Genomic DNA, 19944 nt, shown 5'->3' with positions numbered 1-19944 from the left:
TCGTTCCATCCGCTGGCAGCGGCGAGAGTCCGGAACTGTAGGGCATAATCCTGGATGGATCTGTTATTCTGGCGCAGATGATAAAGCTGGTCGCAGACAGAGGTATCATACGCGGGTTTTCCGAACACATCCCGAAAATGCTGAATGAAAGCTTGGGAAGATTGAGTTATATTGCCGCCCTGTGCCCAAATGGTACCAGCCCACTGCAACGCTTTACCTTGCAGATGATTAATGATGAAGGCAATTCTTGATTTCTCCGTAGGGAACAAGTGAGGTTGCAACTCAAATGCCAGACTGCACTGTAGGAGGAACCCATTGCAATCCTCCGCCGAACCAGCGTAGGGCGCTGGTCGAGCCATCGAACTGGTTACCGGAGGAGAAGAAGTAGCCGCGGAAGTACCGGGACTGGAAGAAACTTGTGTTGAAGAGAGTGTTTGCTTCAGAATGTCCACCAATTCCTGGAAAGAGTCCGTGTTGCTCATCCTGTCGATCGTCGGTTTTCGGTCCAGTCTTCTGTTACGGAATGAGGACAGGACAACAGAATTCCAAAAGGTTTGTTTAATGATCGACGGGATGCAGAACCTCAGGTGAGTGGTTCAAAGGCTTGAGTGCTAATAGAAGGCGTGGATTGTGATCGTGGGTGTCCTTCTTTCTAGAAGGAGCAGTGGTCGTGGCGTGAACTGGTGACACACACCGTAGACTAGATGGAGACCTGGGAGTTCCTCGGAGCGGATAACCCCGGAGCAGACTCGGGAGGATTCCTAGGAGCGAGGAGAATGGGTAAGTAACAATCAGGTAACTCTTTCAGGTAGATACTGCACTTGACTGGTGACAGCTTGGTAGTCCTCTTCGTTGAAACGAGATTGGACATCTAGTGTTGGTCGGTGTGTGTCTTTATAGAGGCTGGTGATGAGAGTGATAATGAGTATCAGGTGGGTGTGATTAGTATTCAGGTGAGGGCGTGCGCTGTGATTGGATCGTGGCAGAACCTGGCCAATCTGTATCACTAGCTTTCATAAATATCACATTTTTAGCTAAGTGCTAGTCTAGCCTGTGAGTGTATTCACAATATCAAAGCCGCTGAGGTCAGGAGAACGTTCTGTCCTCCAGATAAAGTGAAGAGGTCACCTACTCTGGAAAGTTTTAAGCCCCCTCAACCCTAGACTTTGAGACGCACATAAGCCCGGAGAGCAAGATCTCTCAAAATGGTGTTTTCATGCTAACCCTCAAGTTCACCTTCGTGTTTGGAAAAACACATCTGAGGAACACTGACGAGGAGCCTGCCAATCGTCTTGGCAGTAGCCTAGATTATTTCCATAAATTCTAATTGAACTGTTGGGGCAACAACAGACTGCAAAACTCTCAGAAATGGAGCCAAGATGTGTTTAGTGTGTGTAGACTATGGCAGAGACCCCCGAGAGAACAGCCAGTAACAACAAAATGCTAACACCCACAGCAGAGCTTTAATAGACTTGTTTAGATAATACAGCAGTCCACCGAGGGATTAGCAAAGTGCCAGCAATACTATTATGTGAACATAATGCTAAATGCCAAGTGCAACCTGAATGGAATATGCAAACACAGAGGTGTCCAGAAGTATGAGACCACACTGAAAATAGAATGTTTAAAATCTTAGAAATAATGTTATAGGATTTAAAAAGAGAAAATACAATGTCACATTAAAAAATAAATAAATAAAATAAAATAATATTAATATAATATAATAATATAATATAATATAATAATATAATATAAAATTACAACAACAAATAAAAGTAAAAAAAAAAAAAAAAAGTCACTTTATTTTAAGGTCCAATTCTCGCTATAAGCAAATCATTAACTACTAATTTTGCCCCAATAAACTCCTAATTTGCTGCTTATTAAATGGGTCATGTGATGCGATTTCAAGTTTTAATTTCTCTTTGGACAAGCTGTGTGTGCATAGATGAGATACCTAAAGTTGCAAAGACTAAAGTCTCAAACACAAAAAGATATTCTTTATAAAAGTTAAGACTCGTCCACACCCCCCTAAAATGGCTCATTCAAACACGCCCCCACATGTCTACGTCATGGTGTGGAAATATTTCCGTAAAGCCACCCAAATGTTCATGCAAAGAAAGAAGGCTTGGTTTCGGTAACCACAGTAGAAGTAGAAGAAGAAGAAGAATAAGAAGGAGAAGGAGAAGTTTCATTTATACAGCACCTTACATTGCTCAAGGTCACTTTACATAGTGCTATACAAAACATTTACATACCCAAAAAGACAATACAAACACATAAGGCCAAATAAAGCCACATTATCCAAAATGCTAATTAAAAAGGTAAGTTTTTAGCTGAGTCTTGAAGATAGACAAAGAAGATAAATTACGAAGTGTAAGGGGTAGCGAATTCCATAATTTAGGAGCATTAACACTGAATGATCTACCACCTACAGTGGACAGCCGATAACGAGGAATGGACAAAAGACCAAGCTCAGATGATCTGAGGGACCGGGGTGGAGTGTAGGAGTACAGTAGGTCAGACAGATATGGAGGCGCAAGACCATTTAATGCCTTAAATGTTAGAAGTAATATCTTAAAATGTATACGAGATGCCACAGGTAGCCAGTGCAGATCATGCAGTAGAGGAGTAATATGAGCAGAACGCCTAGTGGAGGTAAGGAGTCTTGCTGCTGAGTTTTGGACAAACTGTAACCGTGCAATAAGATTTTTAGGCAGATCAAGAAATAGAGCAATGCAATAATCCAGACGTGATGTGATTAATGCATGAATTAAGATTTCAGCATCAACTAGAGTCAGAGAAGATCGAAGACGTGCAATATTACGAAGATGGAAAAAAGAGGTTTTAACAACAGAAGAAATGTGAGAGGCAAAAGATAGAGATGAGTCAAATAAGACACCAAGATTATGGATAGACGAAGAAGGCTTAATATGAATCCCGTCAATTTCAAAGGACAGGTCCATCCTTTTGACTGAGGTAGCAGAGCCAATCATCAATATTTCAGATTGGCAGATTTGTACCCTTATATGGTGATATAATATTTTCTATTGCTAATATAGGAAATGAGGCAAGAAAGAGCTGAGCCAGTGATAGTGATATCAGAAAGATGAGAGATGAGTATTTCATGGCAGACTGTGTCAAATGCAGAGCTTAGATCGAGAAGAATCAAGATATTTATTAACCCAGAATCCATGGACAGAAGAATGTCATTAACCACACAAAGAAGAGCAGTTTCAGTACTATTTGATGAACGAAATCCTGACTGAAAAGGTTCAAAAAGGCCATTAGCATTTAAGTAAGATCTTAATTGTGAAGCTACAACTTTTTCAAGAATGTTACGAATGGTAAATTTGAGATTGGCCTATAATTGTTCATGTCTAGATGGTCAAGAAACTTTTTTTTAAGCATGGGGGTCACTGTAGCCATTTTTAATTCTGCTAGTGTGTTGATGCAACCATGACAGGGAGATGCTGTGTGTTTCTATGCGGAAGCAATTATTCGGCCTTTCCGAGAGTAGATGCAATTAGGAATCATTGGTTAAGATTTGTTTACAACACAACAGCACAACCCAAATGTTCGAATTTGCGCAACACATTTTATGGATGGCAGTTTTGTGAACCTAGGAGAGTACAAGGCTGGCTATGCACGAAGGCTATTTCTAAAGAAAAAAAAGGTCAATTCCGACTTTGCTATGACAATCTGGCGCTTCTGAATCAGCAACTGTAAGTATGTTTTATTATTAGCTCAAGTATTTGCTATTGACTGTTCAAATGCAGAGTTTTGCACATTGTGTGTGTGTGTGTGAGAGGGGAACAGGAACACATCACAGCGGAGTGTACAGCCTGATAGAAATCATCTTAACCGCAGCTTGTGTACTGCAAATACATACGAGCATCATCACTGTGTCTGTCATATGACTCTGTTTCCCTTTCGGACTTGAACTGATGGTAAAACTAACTTGAAAGCTGAAGCTTGCGATTTATGGTAAGGCGGCACGTACCGGGTCTCAGTCACCCCGTCCTGCCGTCATACCTTCAGCCCGTGGTCGGATCTTGCTTTTCTTCGGGCAGGAGTTCCCCTAGTGCAAGTGTCAAGGCATGTTATTGTAACAACAGATGCCTCTGCCATGGGCTGGGGTGCCATGTGCAACAGGCGTGCAGCTGCGGGGCTCTGGACAGGGCCCCGACTGCAGTGGCATGTCAATTGCCTCGAGTTGCTAACAGTGTGGCTTGCTCTGCGCCGCTTCAAAATGCTGCTACACGACAAGCATGCACTGGTCCGTATGGACAACACTGCGACCGTTGTGTACATCAAACACCAAGGCGGTCTACGCTCCCGTCGCATGTCGCTTCGCGCTGTTCATGTCCCACGTGAGCTCAATCGTGCAGCCGACGAGCTCTCATGTCAGCCTGCCCTTGCGGGAGAATGGCGACTCCACCCCGAGACGCTCCAGCTGATTTGGAGACGCTTTTGTGACGCTCAGGTAGACCTGTTTGCCTCCCCGGGACACGTCCCACTGCCAGCTGTTTTACTCCCTGTCCGAGGGGACCCTCGGTATGGACGTACTGGCACACAGCTGGCCTCGGGGTCTACGCAAATATGCATTTCCCCCAGTGAGCCTTCTCTCACAGATACTGTGCAAGGTCAGGGAGGACGAGGAGCAGGTCCTCTAGTAGCGCCATACTGGCTCAATCGGACTTGGTTCCCAGAACTAATGCTCCTCGCAACAGCCCCTCCTTGGCAAGTTCCTCTGAGGAGGGATCTCCTTTCTCAGAGATCTCCATTTATACCCGCGCTGCGGAGCGGGGTGCGCGTGGCGAAACACGCACACCAACTGTCATTGGCTTGTTTTGTTAACACTCGAAGGTGATTGGGCTCTCGGGCGAAATCCCATTAGTCAGTCACACTGACATTACATCTCCGTTCCCTCCTTCAGGGAACGAGGGTTACATACCTAACTGAGACGTTAGTAAAGTAGTTGTTAAGTTAGGTAGGCTATTAGTTTTAGGCATGTAGAATATGGTCATCCACAATGTGCTTTATAAGTACTAATAAACAGCCAATATGTTAATAATAGGCATACTAATAAGCAACTAGTCAATAGTGAGAATTAGTCCCTATTAGGGCTGCAACTAACGATTATTTTGATAATTGATTAGTTGGCCAATTATTCTTTTGATTAATCGGATAAAAAAGCCAAATTTTCTTTTTTCTTTTTACTGACAAAAAGCACTTCCACATTCTGCCCAATGTCCTTCAAACAAACGTGCCAAATGAATGCTATAAAAACTACAGTGCTTGACAATTTATTAGACCACCTGTCATAAAGAGAAAATACAAATATTTTAGGAATCTGTCAAAAAATTGTTTAAATATAAAAATGTTATTTATTGTGAAAATAACAAATAAACAACTAAATAGTATTTATTCACGTTATAACAAAAATGGCCTCCTATGTCTTTCATAACTAACCAATAGGCCTAGAGAAAGCTAAAAAAAATATTTTGGTAATCACCAATACTGTTAGTTTAGAGCAGCAGTGGCACAAACCTTACATAATTTGTTTTAATAAATTTGTTAAGCACTGTGTATAGGCTAGTGAATAGCCTAGTTAACCTAGTTTAAATCGCTACGCTAAAGATTAAAATAATAATAAAGATAATAAAGACGAATAAAAACACAAACTCAGTGTTAACCAACAGGTGAGAGGAATGTTCTATAGGAACACGTTCACTTTGATCACAGTCACGTCTTATCATTTCTTTATCCTTTAAAAGGCGCATGAAGCGTCTGACAATTACACGCGGTTATCCCTTTTACAGTTCCTATTCATAAAATACGTGCACTACATGTTGACTTTTAAATCTTAATTTAACGTACAACATATTTCAGCACAATGAATGTTTTTGTGCTCTGTCTGACGCGAGTGCAAGCGCCGACACTCATTCAGTAAAAATTAAAACTTAACACAGACTGTCAGTACGGACCTTTACACAAAAATGGAAATGCTCGCGTGAATTTGTGACATTTACAGATTAGGATATGACCGTAAACTGAACGTTTTTGCGCTGAAGATGCAAACGCATCTGTCAAAGTGCAAGCTATTACGCTTGACAGGGCAAGCTATTACGCTAATGCATTAAGTTAGCTTAAAGCTTAAAATAAAGAATTATGTTTTCGGCAGCTTGGATCACGTATTTCTCCCGCAGCATCTGATTCTGTTTCCTCAACTATTTTTAGATACATTTTTGTCCATAGAAATGCACTGTGGGCAGACCCGACTAATCGATAATGAGAATCCTTGTCAATGATTTTCATTATTGATAATAATCGATTTTATTGATTAGTTGTTGCATCCCTAGTCCTTATACTATAATGTTACCTAAAAAAAAAAAAAAATGTATTTTCAACTATAAAACGATGTGTGTCAAGACAAACTTTGAATGTTGGCTGGACAAAGCCTTGTTTGAAAGTTTCAGAAGGAAAAAAAAAAGTTTAAAAGAGCTAAAATATAAAAGTTTACAAGACTTTAAATGATAAAACGTTAGAATGAGACACAAATTCTGAATGTTGGTCAACCTTGCACTGAACACCTGGGGATTCTTACAGTTAAAGGTGCCATAGAATGCATTGATACAGTATTTTAAATTGTTCTCTGATATCTACACAGAAGGTATGTGGCTTAGGTAAGGGCAAAAAATCTCCAGAAACGATTTTACATGTCCATTTACAACTCTAGGATTTCTCCCTAGAATGAAACGGTCTGTTATTGGCTTATTTGGCAGGGTCATGAATAATAATGAGCTCTGCTCTGATTGGCTGTTTCACAGTGCTGCTCAATGTTGAGCTCTGCTCTGATTGGCTGTTTCACAGTACGGCTCATCAGCAACAAGGAAGCACAGGGAGGAAAATATATGTTTAAATACTTTCTCTCGCAGTTATATCGTCGGGTAATTATACTGTATATAAAACGCGGGCATCAGGGAGCCGTTATTAATATGCGAGGCATTGAAACTGCTTTTGAACGATACATCGATCGCGTTATAGTTTCACTTTCAAGAGACGCGATCACACAAACTATGTTTACATTATGGAGCAACAGTACTTACCACACATTTCACAAGATCAGATGCTTGTCAGTGGTGCTCAGGATCTGTAAGTCATTCGCCATCATCCTCATCTCTCCTTACTGAGAGTGAAATCTTATGTACGTTACTGTAACAGGCTAAGTTACCGCTAGCAAGGAGCTAACCATGTCCCTTTAGTGGCTCGCGTTATTTGCTTTCTGTGCCTTTCTGAATACAGACACCAACCCATCCCTGCACTTCACACCCCCTGCACGGCCTGGAACATAAAATTTATTTTGTTATTTTCGCTGTTGTCCTCACTGTATGTCATTTCCATGTACAGAACTGTTATTATTTAAATATGCCAGGGTGAAGACAGTTTTTCATTCTATGGCACCTTTAAATGATGTTAGATATGTCTATTAGGCCAAATAAAATCAGTGACATCAAAAAAAAGGAGAACAACATCCAACATGGGTTCCTCTGTCTATTGAGGTGAGTTTGACAGCAATGTGGAAAAGAAGGATGTGTTGTTTGTGAACTCGCGAGATGAGTGTTGCTTGGAGAATGACAACTTGATGATGTGGCCTTGTTCGCTGACATTGTGAAGGAAAAGCAATAAAACTAGTGTTGGCCCAAAGACAATGTCCACATTTAGACACACACAACTTACATGTTCAAATGTGTCACCTAGACACAGCCAGACAGATAGGCAGGTCGACAGATATAGTCTGGGAGGATATTCGTCTCACACCTTCACTACAAACAAGAGTGTTGGAATGTTCAGTCCCACAAGTCTTCCAGAACATCTTCATTCAGGGACAGAACTTACTAATGGCCTGCACTTATATCAAACATGCAGGCAGTTGAAACGTGCCAACGAAATCAATAGCAATCAATATGCTGGGCATAACTCAGTAAAAATTATTGATATTCTATCCAAAAACAGATATGGAAGGCCACGGAAGTGTGATTTATATGACTGAAATAATTCAAGAGGAGATGAGGTCATCCATGTTATGCTACACGATAAGATGACATGCCATATATAACACTTGAGAAGTGTAGTCAATGACATATATACTGCCAATCCATACAGAAGGCAATAACACGTTCCCTCTGTTGCCAAAAAGACAGTCACCTAAAAAACGTAAATCAGCTCTGATGTCGTACAACATGGACTTGAAAAGAAAAAAGCTTTGGCTTCTCTATATTTCTGTTAAATATTCTACAACAAACATTTTGACTAAAAAAAGAGGTTTGTAGATTTCCGTTGTGACCGCAGGGTGCGTGATATTTTGCATTACTGTAGTGATTTAAGAAAAAAGCTTTGCAAAATGGAGATAAAATTGGGTTGTGGTGGTGCTGACAATCTCTTTTCCAGGTTTTGTCTAGTATCCTGGGGGGGCTGTGCAGATATTCCTGAACAAAGTTTCTTTACCTGGGTTGGTGAAGAGACATGGAAACTTTCACAAAGAAGCCTTGGACACACTGCCAGGAAAAGAAGCTGCATTTGCATTTGGCAAGAACCAAGCAGTCAGCTCAATATCCCTGTCCAATCTCTTCTCCTCACTCGGTTCAGGAAGGTTTAGCGTTGGCCTAGGCTCCACTCTCGTACTGGTCTCAGCTCAATGGCTGTTCCAGAAACATATGAGTGAGTACACTGGCTTCCTGTAATCCTTGAACAACTGACCTTGACTTCAAGGCAAAGCAGCGTGAAGGGGAATATGTGAAAGCCAACCCAAAAGGTGCACTGACTAGCATAGTATCACACGAAGGCCTTGAGAATATAGTGGTATCCAATGAATGCTAATGACTGTGCCACGCACTCAAGGTTACAGTGTCCACTGTGAAAAGAATTACATACTCACAGAACAAGACGTGCTGATTTTACACAAGAGACACTGTGAGGACAGCCAAAATTCAGCCTCAGACAGTTTCAAGTACGATTTAAGCGCCAAAATATATTCCAGGCCCATGGATGAATTAATTGCTTCATTATGTAGAGCAGCGATAGCGTTTGTCTTTCATATGCACATACCATTCAAAAGTTGAAATGTTTTTGAAATAAGTCAGCAGACATGTTTTGAAGACACTTCTATAGATCAAAGATCTCTTTAAAAAAAAAAAAAAAAAATTGTATGGTATGATTGTTTACATTGTGCATAATATTCTGCAGCATCCTGACCAGGATAAAGTATGTGCCAGCATTAAATGCATTCTTCATGCAGATAGAACCATTCCTTTTGAATAGCGCTTGAAGAGCTGGTTTCAGACAGGAAAACCTTTTAAAAGACCCCTCTGCTGTACTGCATAAGAACAGCGTGAGACCAGGCAGCTTTAAAAGAAGGCTGCTGGTGGGGGTCAGCACCAAAACCTCTTATTAACAATACTCAGCCCCACTTCCACTTCAGGAGTGCTTTACACATTTGAAGGACAATATGCACCGGAAATGCTCAATGCGACTTTTCTTTTAAGAAAAATTAACTTTAGTTAAAACTGACTGTTTTGAGATTTTATGGTAGTATTTGTAAAAAAAAAAAGATGGAAGTCAATCAAATCAACCTGCATGGGTGCATCAACAATGGACTCTTTAGGCAGTATTTTATTAACCTATCATTATATTTTAAAGTTCAGTCCACTTTGCAGTTTTTTTAGGACCCTATGGAGGGAATCATGGAATCCAGTCATGAAAATGTTATTTACTGTATAATGCAGAACGTCACAGAACTGGCCAAATTTTGGATGGATAAATCAAAAGTAGGTCAGTACACTTAAATCAAAATGTGATATAGTGTCTGTGAATAATAAGCTGCAAAATACTATTTACATATGAATTCTGCATGTTCTGTGGGTCTCTGTTTGAATGAATGGAACAGACACAAAGTTTCATTTTCTACAAACATAATGAAGCATGCAGTGTTTTACTTGAAGATGCTGTGACAGAAATATATTACTTAATGTAATGATTAATTTTAATACAATTATTATTAAATTAACATTATTTTTAAGGAATATTTACCAGAAAAATTATTTAACAGAATTTATTTACCAGAATAATGTAAATACACAGTACAGTATTTAAAAAAAAAAAAATACTAATAATGATAAATTAGCTTTGTATAAAATCAATTATTCACAGATGTTTTGATTAGTAACATGTAATGAAACCATTAAAACAGATAAAAATAATGGAAAACAGAATTTGGTCAACTTTAAACTAAATTTGAGGGGGGAAAACATATTACATACAGTCTTAAAAAGTATATATTTTTATTTAACTCTCAATAAATTGCTGATAAATTGTGTAAATTTCATGATTTCAATTAATTACACATGCTTTTTTATTAATACAATTTAATACAACCATTAAAATAGAGTCTAGAAAAAATTAAATGGAACAAAAATTGAATAAAAAAAAAATAATAATTTGGAAAAAAATGAAACTGAATTTGGGAGAAAAAAAAATAAATAAATAATAATACGAATTTCATAGGGCCCTACGGTTTATTTTAAATTAGCATGACAGTTAGGGCTGCTAAACCTGAAATTGGTTTCAGGTGAACTAATAAATCCCATGGTTCATGAAACTACATAGTCAGACAATCAGAATACAGCTTGATGGTTTGAGAACACTCTTGCTCTCTTGTATCATAGGAATTATTTTCAGAGAATATATCTTGAACTAAATAAATATTTCATACCCCAACTTTTTTTTTTTTTTATCTTTAAATAAGAAAAACTGTGGGTGGTCTTTGGGCATGCAATGTGAAGCTGAGATATTTTAATAATAAATAGACAGTCTGTCTTAGTCAACTATGAAAAAACAAAACCTACTAAATTCAACATCAGTGCAACTCTAATGTCTGTTTTTCAGAGAACCATACTGTAGCTGAGATTAAGGGGTTTTGCTCTTTGGCCTATAAATAACTAAATATGTTCAACACACAGAAAGAGAGACAGATATTGATTTTGGGTAACCTCTGTGAAAGGGTTTGGCTCTTCTGCAGGAATGAGAGGACCAAAAGCCCAGGTCTGAGGAACTAGGCATGCACTAGTAAACCCACTGCTGTGTCTGTTTAATCCACTCTAATCCTAAAGTCTACACACTCAGGCCCACAACAGACATACAACTGAAACTTTCAGAGATCAAAAAGTAGGATTTTGTTGTGTGGGTGTTTGTATGCATGTCTTCCATCCATTTCCAGATGACTACAATATGCAATGAAGCTAAATTCAATATAAGCCGTAACAATGCTCCCTAGTAATCCTAAATCATTGTAAATCCTCTCTCGCGATCCAAAAAGCAGAGGCTGGGCAAATAAAGGGTGTGTCTGCAAAGACAGCCAGAAATGAACAAAATAGATTGATTTAGCAATTACACCTTAGTTAACTGCAATGAATACATATCCATATATTAGCCTTCCCTGCTCCCTGTGCACAGCTGAATGTATGTGTGCATGCCTGCATGTGTGCATGACACTGGGGTTTACGCTATGGGCATGTTTAAACATGAAAACTACAGCATCCAATTGACCATGTACAATTTTTCTTTTTCTTTTTTTCACTTCTTTTTTTCTTTTTTTGTCATTATTTCCACATTTTCCACCAATTCTTCATCCCTCTGATGACTTTTATAAGCTGGTAACCAAATATATTTACTTCTATCTATTTTAAATTTGAAGTTTGTTTACAATTTTAACATGTAAATTCCTTTTGAACCAGACCTTTGCTCTCATCAGACGATATCCATTCAACACTGTAACAGCTAGGTATGTATGTGTGTGTGTGTGTGTGAGAGAGAGAGAGAGAGAGAGAGACAGAGACAGAGAGAGAGAGAGAGAGAGAGAGAGAGAGAGAGAGAGAGAGAGAGAGAGAGAGAGTTTGGTCTAGGTTGTGTACTGGCCTTTATATAAAGATTATTTATTCCATGTCACTGCGCTGACATAAGATGATTTAAGGAGCACAGGAAGCTCATCTGACATGCCCCATTGGTGGTCTGTCAGGTGTGAGCGCTAATTTGACAGGTACGTTTGTACAACAGATTAATCTAATAGCAGGGGGTTCTCTCCATTTTGGATTTTCCACCATTTTACACAGGAAGTGACACAGTAGAAGTTGTGAATAGGTCATGAAATGAGTCAACTCTGACAAAGAGATTATTTCCTGGCAGCCCTAAGCTACAATAACCACTTATATGAAACTACGAGGAAAGGTCATGAACTGACAACACACCACACACACACGCGCGCGCGTGTGTGTACACATAATAACTAAACCTAATCTCTATTCTAAAATCCAGAAGGGGCAAAGACACATTGCAAAAATAATAAAAGATGACAACTTCTTTGCTACAGACACTTTGTGTTTGTGTGGGTTTGTGTGTGTGTGTGTGTGCCAGAGGGGGGTCTTTTCCCAGAACACTTCCCACTTCCATTAGCAACCTGAAATGATTGTGGGCAGGTATAAGGGGAATTTTCAAAAAAAAAAAAAAAAAAGCAAGGAAGCAAAAGAAACACAAGGAGGGAGGGAGGCAAAATGAATAAAGTAAATAATACATGAGGAAGGAAGAAGTAAAGAAAGAAAATAAGAATTGAAAAAATAGGGAAGTGAAGAACAGAAAGAAAATAAAGGAGGGAAGGAAGCCTAGTAAAAAAGTAATATATATATAAAATGCATTTATTTCATACTAAGTATAGTTCAAATCTATTAACATTACTGACAGATAACTCAAGACTTACTGATTTAAAAATTTATAATGCACTTAATGTTAAGTCTAAAATGTGTTTTAATGTCACTTTTGATGAGGACTGTATGATCTTTGAATAATGTCAGTCATTAAATGCAAAATAAAAAACTGAAATATACTTGCAATAGTTACACTTTAGCACAATCAAATACACTAAGTATATATTTAATTGGACTTCAGCACTACTTCTGCCCAATTAAAGTGCAATAATTAAAAAATTAGTTGTTCCAATTTAGCAGACTTATATACATATATATATATATATACATATACTAAAATACAATTGCAGTCTATTTTCTTTTGTACATAAATATGAAAATGTATTTGCAGTTACTTAGCATGAAATAAATGTACTTCAAATGCACTTAAATATATTTATTTTTCACCAGGGAAGGCAGAAATAAACACAGAAAATAAATAAAAGAATGAAGTAATTAAAAAAATGAAATGAGGGAAGAAAACAATGAAGTAAGGGTGAAGATAAGAAAGGAAGTACATAATAATAGGGGAAGAAATAATATATTAAATATATTAAAATTATAATTATATATTAAAATATTGTTTTATATGAATTGTTTTCTTAAAAAAACTAACTAATACTAGCTTGCTCTATTCTTTTTCTATTCTATATGTTTCTTTTTATTTATTATAGAATTAATAAAAACAAAACTTGCTAAGTGTACTGCGTTAGGCTAACTGAGACTTGTTATAGCACTTCCATATCATTGCTCTTTTGTTGATTTTAATAGCTTCCTTTGTCCTCATTTATAAGTCCCTTTGGATAAAGGTGTCTGCTAAATGAATAAATGTAAATGTAAAGAAAGAAAAATAAAGCAAGAAAACAAGAAAGTAAAGTAAAAAGTAAAGTCGTGACGTATTGTCAAGTATGGTGACCCATACTCGAAATTGGTGCTCTGCGTTTAACCCATCCAAGTGCACACACACAGCAGTGAGTAGTGAACAAATGCACACACACACACACACACACACACACACCGTGAACACACACCCGGAGCAGTGGGCAGCCAGTGCCCCCGGGGAGCAGTTGGGGGTTCGGTGCCTTGCTCAAGGGCACCTCAGTTGTGGTATTGAGGGTGGAGAGAGTGCTGGACATTCACTCCCCCCACCTACAATCCCTGCCGGCCGGGGACTCGAACCCGCAACCTTTCGATTACGAGTCCAATTCTCTAACCATTAGGCCACGACTTCCCCCAGGAAAGACAACACAAGATAATGTAAAGGAAAACACAAAGTTTTTTCTTTCAAAGTTGTTGTGTTTGTCTTTCCCCCAGGAAAGACAAACACAAAGGAAGGAGGAAAGAAAGAAAACAATGAAAGATTGGAGGGAGGGAGGAAGAAAGGACGAACTGGGGGACTGAAAAACAGAAATAAAGGGAAGGGAAGAAAGAAGGTACAAAGAAATGACGGGGAAAGAAAGAAAACACTGAAGGAAGGGAGGAGGGAAGAACTGGAGGATCGAAAAAAGGAATAATGAAACAAATGAAGAAGGGAAGAAATTAATTGCAGAAGGAAGAGAAAGACGGAAGGAAATAAAAGAGGAAATTAAATGAGGAGGAAGGGATGACAGAATCAAAAGTGAAGGAGCAAGAAGGAATGAAGGAAAGAAAGGAACAAACGAAGGAAGGAAGGAAAAGAGGGAGGAAACAATGATTAAGGGAACAAAGGAAGGGATGAAGAATATTAAAGAATGCTGCAGAACATATGAGTGCTGATGATGGGTATTTTCACAGTGGGCTCCTCTGAGAAGATAAGATGGTCACTGAGAAGGTCACCACACACTCAACCAATACCAATCCTCACTGAGATACAGTATCAATACAGAGCTTCGAGTGCAATGAAAGACTTGAGTAAGACGACATGAAAGAAGCACTTGTTCAGACGGAGAGGGATTTCTGGAGTGGTGCAACACTGTCCCCTACTGTTTACTGTGTGATCTGCACAGTCTGACCAATGGCGTGTGTGACCAGACACAACTGCGTCACTCCATAAGACACACAGTCAACACTCTAATAAACACATTTTAATAATCCTCAGCATGGCAATATGACATCACAGAAGGCTTTAATAAAATGACTGCATATGCAATCATTTTAAAAGCAAACAATAGCAGCAGCAGCAGCAATTGCAATTGAAACTGCAGTCCATCTTCTCTCTTCTGCACTAATGAGACAACAAAACAGGCACTTTAATAGAGAGAAACCTACATGCTCAAGACGCTGATTTGTTTTTAAGACTAAAGCACGCTGGTAAACAAATGGCTGCATGGGGGACAGAAAGTTTCTTTGATGTTCAACTTGCTCAGAGACGACATCCTGTAGGTCAAAAACAACAAGCACGAATGTGTGTGTGTGTGTGTGTGTTTGCGAATTGTACACTACAAAGGCTGCTTAATGTAATGCTCCATGTTTGTCTATGATCAAAATGATGTAAAGCCCTATTGTTCACTGATACTCAAATAAGAAGTATATTTGTTGATAGTTCTCAGAATTAATTTAATAGAAATTAAAATAGCATATTAAAATGGTTTCTTAAGGATCTCTGCAGACTGGAGTAATGGCTGCTGAAAACTAAGCAGCAGCATTAAAAAATAAATTTAATCTTTAAATTACAACAGAAAACAGTATGTATGTATTTATTTTTATTTGTTTGTCAAATAAATGCAGCCTTGGTGAGCATAAGAGACATCTTTCAAAATTATTGAAAAAAATCTTACCAACCCCAAACTTTCAAACAGTAATGTATAATAATAATAGTAATAATGTGTATTTGAACTATGTGTATTTATAATCATAATTACAATTGACTCTAGATTAGTGTGCCATTTTGGATACCCTCCCCATACTGAGCTTGTTGAAATGCATTCAGGGATTGCCTTCACTGAAGAATACATTTATAAAGCCTTAAATTACTAGGTTTAGGCACAGAGATAATGTCTCTCTTTATCCCTCAGACCTGTAAACTTCCTCACGACAGATTTGATAAACATCCCAATAGCGCCACAAGTCATTTCCACAGAAGCTATAAATGCAAAAATTGCCCACTTGCTCTCTGGTGAGTTCCAAGTCAAATGTTGTAACATTCTGTTTAGAAACCCAATAAGATCAAAGTATTTTAAGCTTTGGATCCACAAACAAGGATTACACGTTCTTTATCTTCAATTTACTCAGCCATTTTGCCTTTCCTTTAAGATTTTAAAGCAGTGTCCTGGGTTCAATACCAGTTAAGCTCTATCGACAACATCTGTGAGGTGCCGTCAATTAGACATTGCAATGGGATAAATGTTTGAAAAAAAAAAAAAAAAAGACTTTTGAAATTATAGCCTCAAGATTTAAAACTTGGAACTAGAGTGACAAAATTGTTTGGCAACTTTGACTGCACAAAGTAATACAGAATTTAGCGATACAATGACACAGGAATGGGAATGTGACTTTTCATTTTAATAATATATTATATATTTATAATAGATACGAACTACATTTATTTCATGCTAAGTATACTACAAATATATTGACATATTTATGTACTTAATAATAAATACTTAATAATATACTACATATTTATAAAGGCAAATGTTGTACAAACTTCCCTAGTAAAAAATACGTATATACTTCCAACTAAGTACAGTTCAAATCTATTAACAAATTTACTGACTTATTGCTTGATTAACTGAACTTTATCTAGAGTATCACTTGTGCACAATGCCCATTTCTTGATATTAAGCCTAAAATGTGTTTTAATGTCACTTTTGATGAGGACTGTATGATTTTTGAATAATATATGTCTTTAAAAGCAAGATATTTACAGTGTCTTTGCAATAGTTACACTTAAGCATAATCAAATATACTTAAGCATATATTTAGTTGGACCTCAGTAATGCTTTTGCACAATTAAAGTGCATTAAGTACAAAACTAGTTGTTCCAATTTAGCAGAATTAAGTATGCCAGTTTTACCAAAAGTACAATTGCAGGGAATTTTTTATTAAGTACATAAATATGTAAATGTATTTGTATACCTAGCATGAAATACATGTATTTCAAATATATTTAAGTATATTTATTTTCACTAGGGTTGTCTAAAAACACATCCTATATTTTCAGAAATAACAAAATATAAAAATTAGCCAAAATGGAGACACGTAGGTCATAATGAAAAGGACTAAAAGTATAACACCAGTAAATGTTTTGTAAAATCTACAAAGAAAGGGCCAGCATCTTTCAGCACATCACCATCATGCAAACATGAAATATCCGACATACAGCAGTAGTTCTTTACAGGTTTTTGCATTCCACAGCGAGTCACAGATTGCAGCGTGCCATAACACAGGCAAAACCTGACCCTTCACACAGACACACACACACACACCTTACTTCAAAACAGGTCAGACTGAATATCAAAGCAGAACATTCCCCAGCAGATGACACAAATTTTCACACAGAATTTTCAAACAGATGTATAATTTTCTGTCAGGATGTGTCTATCCACATGCATATTCACTCTGATAAATAAGCGTGTGAATGCTGGCTGAGCAGTGTGTCTGAGCTTCATGAGAAATGCAGGAGGTCTGGGAGGCAGAGATTCATTAGCAGGACGTCTCCACACTTCACACGCGTCTCGCACCTCCAGCTGTGATTCCTCTTCCAGAAACCAAATGCATCACTGACAAACACAGTCTAATGCTGTCCAGCAGGTGTGAGAAAACCTCCATTTACACACTGACTACTAATAAACAGCAATCTCAAAAAAGCAAAGTACACTGAGTGAAGGGAAGAAGTGGTGAGATGGAGAAGAAATTGAGAAAATGTATGAAAACATTTTTTTATTGTTAAGAGTGTGCATTTTTAGACATTACGTGACCATGTGCAAATAAAATCACACAAACACTACTCCACCATCTTCCATTGTCCCCTGTCTTCCTTTGTCAAATTGTTCAGCCCCAAATGCCACTGGCTCAGCCAGAAAGCACATATTGCCAGCCATTAGGTGGCTTACTCATGGTAATACTGCATAGCAAGCAGTGTGATACTCTAGAACAGTGGTTCATGCAGCCCGTCACAAATCTAAATGCGGCCCACCATGCTGAACACACAAAAAAATAACTTTCAGTTTTACAATTCATTTTAGTTTTTACATTAAAAAATGCACTGAACAAATATAAGCTATAATGTTTTTGTTATGTAAAATAATCTTGTTTTTCATATATGTGACCCTGGACCACAAAACCAGTCTTAAGTGGCTGAGGTATATTTGAAGCAATAGCCAAAAACACATGGGTCAAAATTATTGATTTTTCTTTTATGCCAAAAATTATTAGAATATTATGTAAAGATCATGTCCCATGAAGATATTTTGTAAATTTCCTACTGTAAATATATAAAAACTTCATTTTTGATTAGTAATATGCATTGCTAAGAACTTCATTTGGACAACCTTAAAGGTGATATTAAGGTTCCTGTACATTCCTGTAGAGCTTCTTTGCACCGATTTGTATCGTAAAAAGCGCTATACAAATAAACTTCAATTGAATTGAATTGAATTTTCTCAATATTTAGATCTTTTGCACCCTCAGATTCCAGATTATCAAATAGTTGCATCTCGGCCCAATATTGTCCTATCCTAACAAACCATACATCAATTGGAATGCTTATTTATTCAGCTTTCAGATGATGCATAAATCTCAATTTCGAAAAATTTACCCTTATGACTGTTTTGTTGTCCAAGCGCACATATTATTTTCAGACATGAGCAGACCTATGTATTCACTTTATTGACGTTATGCGCTTCACAAACACTTACAAGCGCGCACTTTGGCAGAATTCAATTAGTCAAATTGGATTCAATTCAAATGGACAAATTTGTTATTAAGGGAGAAAAACTAAATGTGGAAAATACCAGCGAAGGAACACATACAAACAAGAATAGTCGTAGCATCAGCAGTAAAGGCAGGAGAGCGCTGGACTTTCGGCATCAACTTTCGGTTAGCCCTGCCACTCACTTGAAGATGTTCAGGGAAAAGGAAACACCCATACTATGCAGCAATCATCTTTAATTACATAAATGTGGCAACACATCTCTGGAGAGAACCTCAGATTATTAAATTCGAAAGAGCTTTCCATATTTGGATCAACATAGGCTACATTTGTGAACGCACATTTTCTGCAATGTCGCACATCAAGTCACGCTTCCGTGTATGTCTTACAGACTGCAACTTACAATCGCAACTTCACTGTGCTGTTACCCCTTTCTAGCTGAATCTCACAAAACTGGTCAGCTCCTGACAGCATCAGTTTGTTTATTAATGGTGAGTAGAATTATTTATTTATTTCAATAAATGTAATTGTTTAGATATCATAATATTTAGGCTATAATATTATAAATCTGGTTTGGTTTTGAATTGGTGATGTAATATGTAAATGATATGCATGCAGCCCGTGAGACTTGCACTTGGACCATAGTGCGGCCCAGTGGAAAAAAAAAGGTTGAGAGCTAGCCACTGCTCTAGAAAAATACACTGCATTCACAAATATGTGTTAAATAATCCATACTGTAATTTAATTAAATCTCTGATACTATATATATATATATTTACAATAAACATAAAAGCTTAACAATGAATGATTATTAGAAATATTAAAAGATAATAATAATAATAACATAAAGCACTTAAAATTGCTAAAACTTACACAAAATTTTTTATTAAAACTGAAAAATAAGAAAATGCTTAATCAAAATATTAGTCAATGCTATAATAGTACAAAAAATAATAATAAAGCAACAGTGACCCAAAAACCGCCACTGAGTGTCACTGCTATACAGAGAACACAGACACCTCGGACAAAAGAGTTTTTAGAAAGAAAAAGCAACTATGTTCCCAAATACCTGTTTTAGTAATTCACGTTAGTGCAAATAATTGCAATGCTAATAATTGTTAAGTAAAACTATTCTCTTAACTTTGCAAGCACAAAGTGCCCGTGGCAATAAAATTGTCAAAATGTTTAAGGTTTCTTGGTCACGCTATGTCCTAGTGGTACACCAGGTGAAGTGCACTCTGGAGAACTGCACTCAGAAAAAAAATAATCAGTAAAACCACATTCATGTTTTGTATTGAA

At 37.5% G+C, this 19944-nt stretch overlaps 1 protein-coding gene across 1 annotated transcript in view; it reads right to left on the bottom strand.

The window, feature by feature from the left end:
* LOC306872021 (catenin alpha-2) overlaps window positions 1-19944 on the bottom strand; it is a 471996-nt gene that overhangs the window by 338201 nt on the left and 113851 nt on the right. The gene's annotated exons all lie outside the window — the stretch shown is intronic.

This window comes from Barbus barbus (assembly GCF_936440315.1).
Source record: "Barbus barbus genome assembly, chromosome: 7".
In the NCBI taxonomy this organism is placed as follows: domain Eukaryota; kingdom Metazoa; phylum Chordata; class Actinopteri; order Cypriniformes; family Cyprinidae; genus Barbus; species Barbus barbus.
Note: the sequence above shows the minus strand (reverse complement) of the source record. Positions and strands in the feature narration are given on the sequence as shown.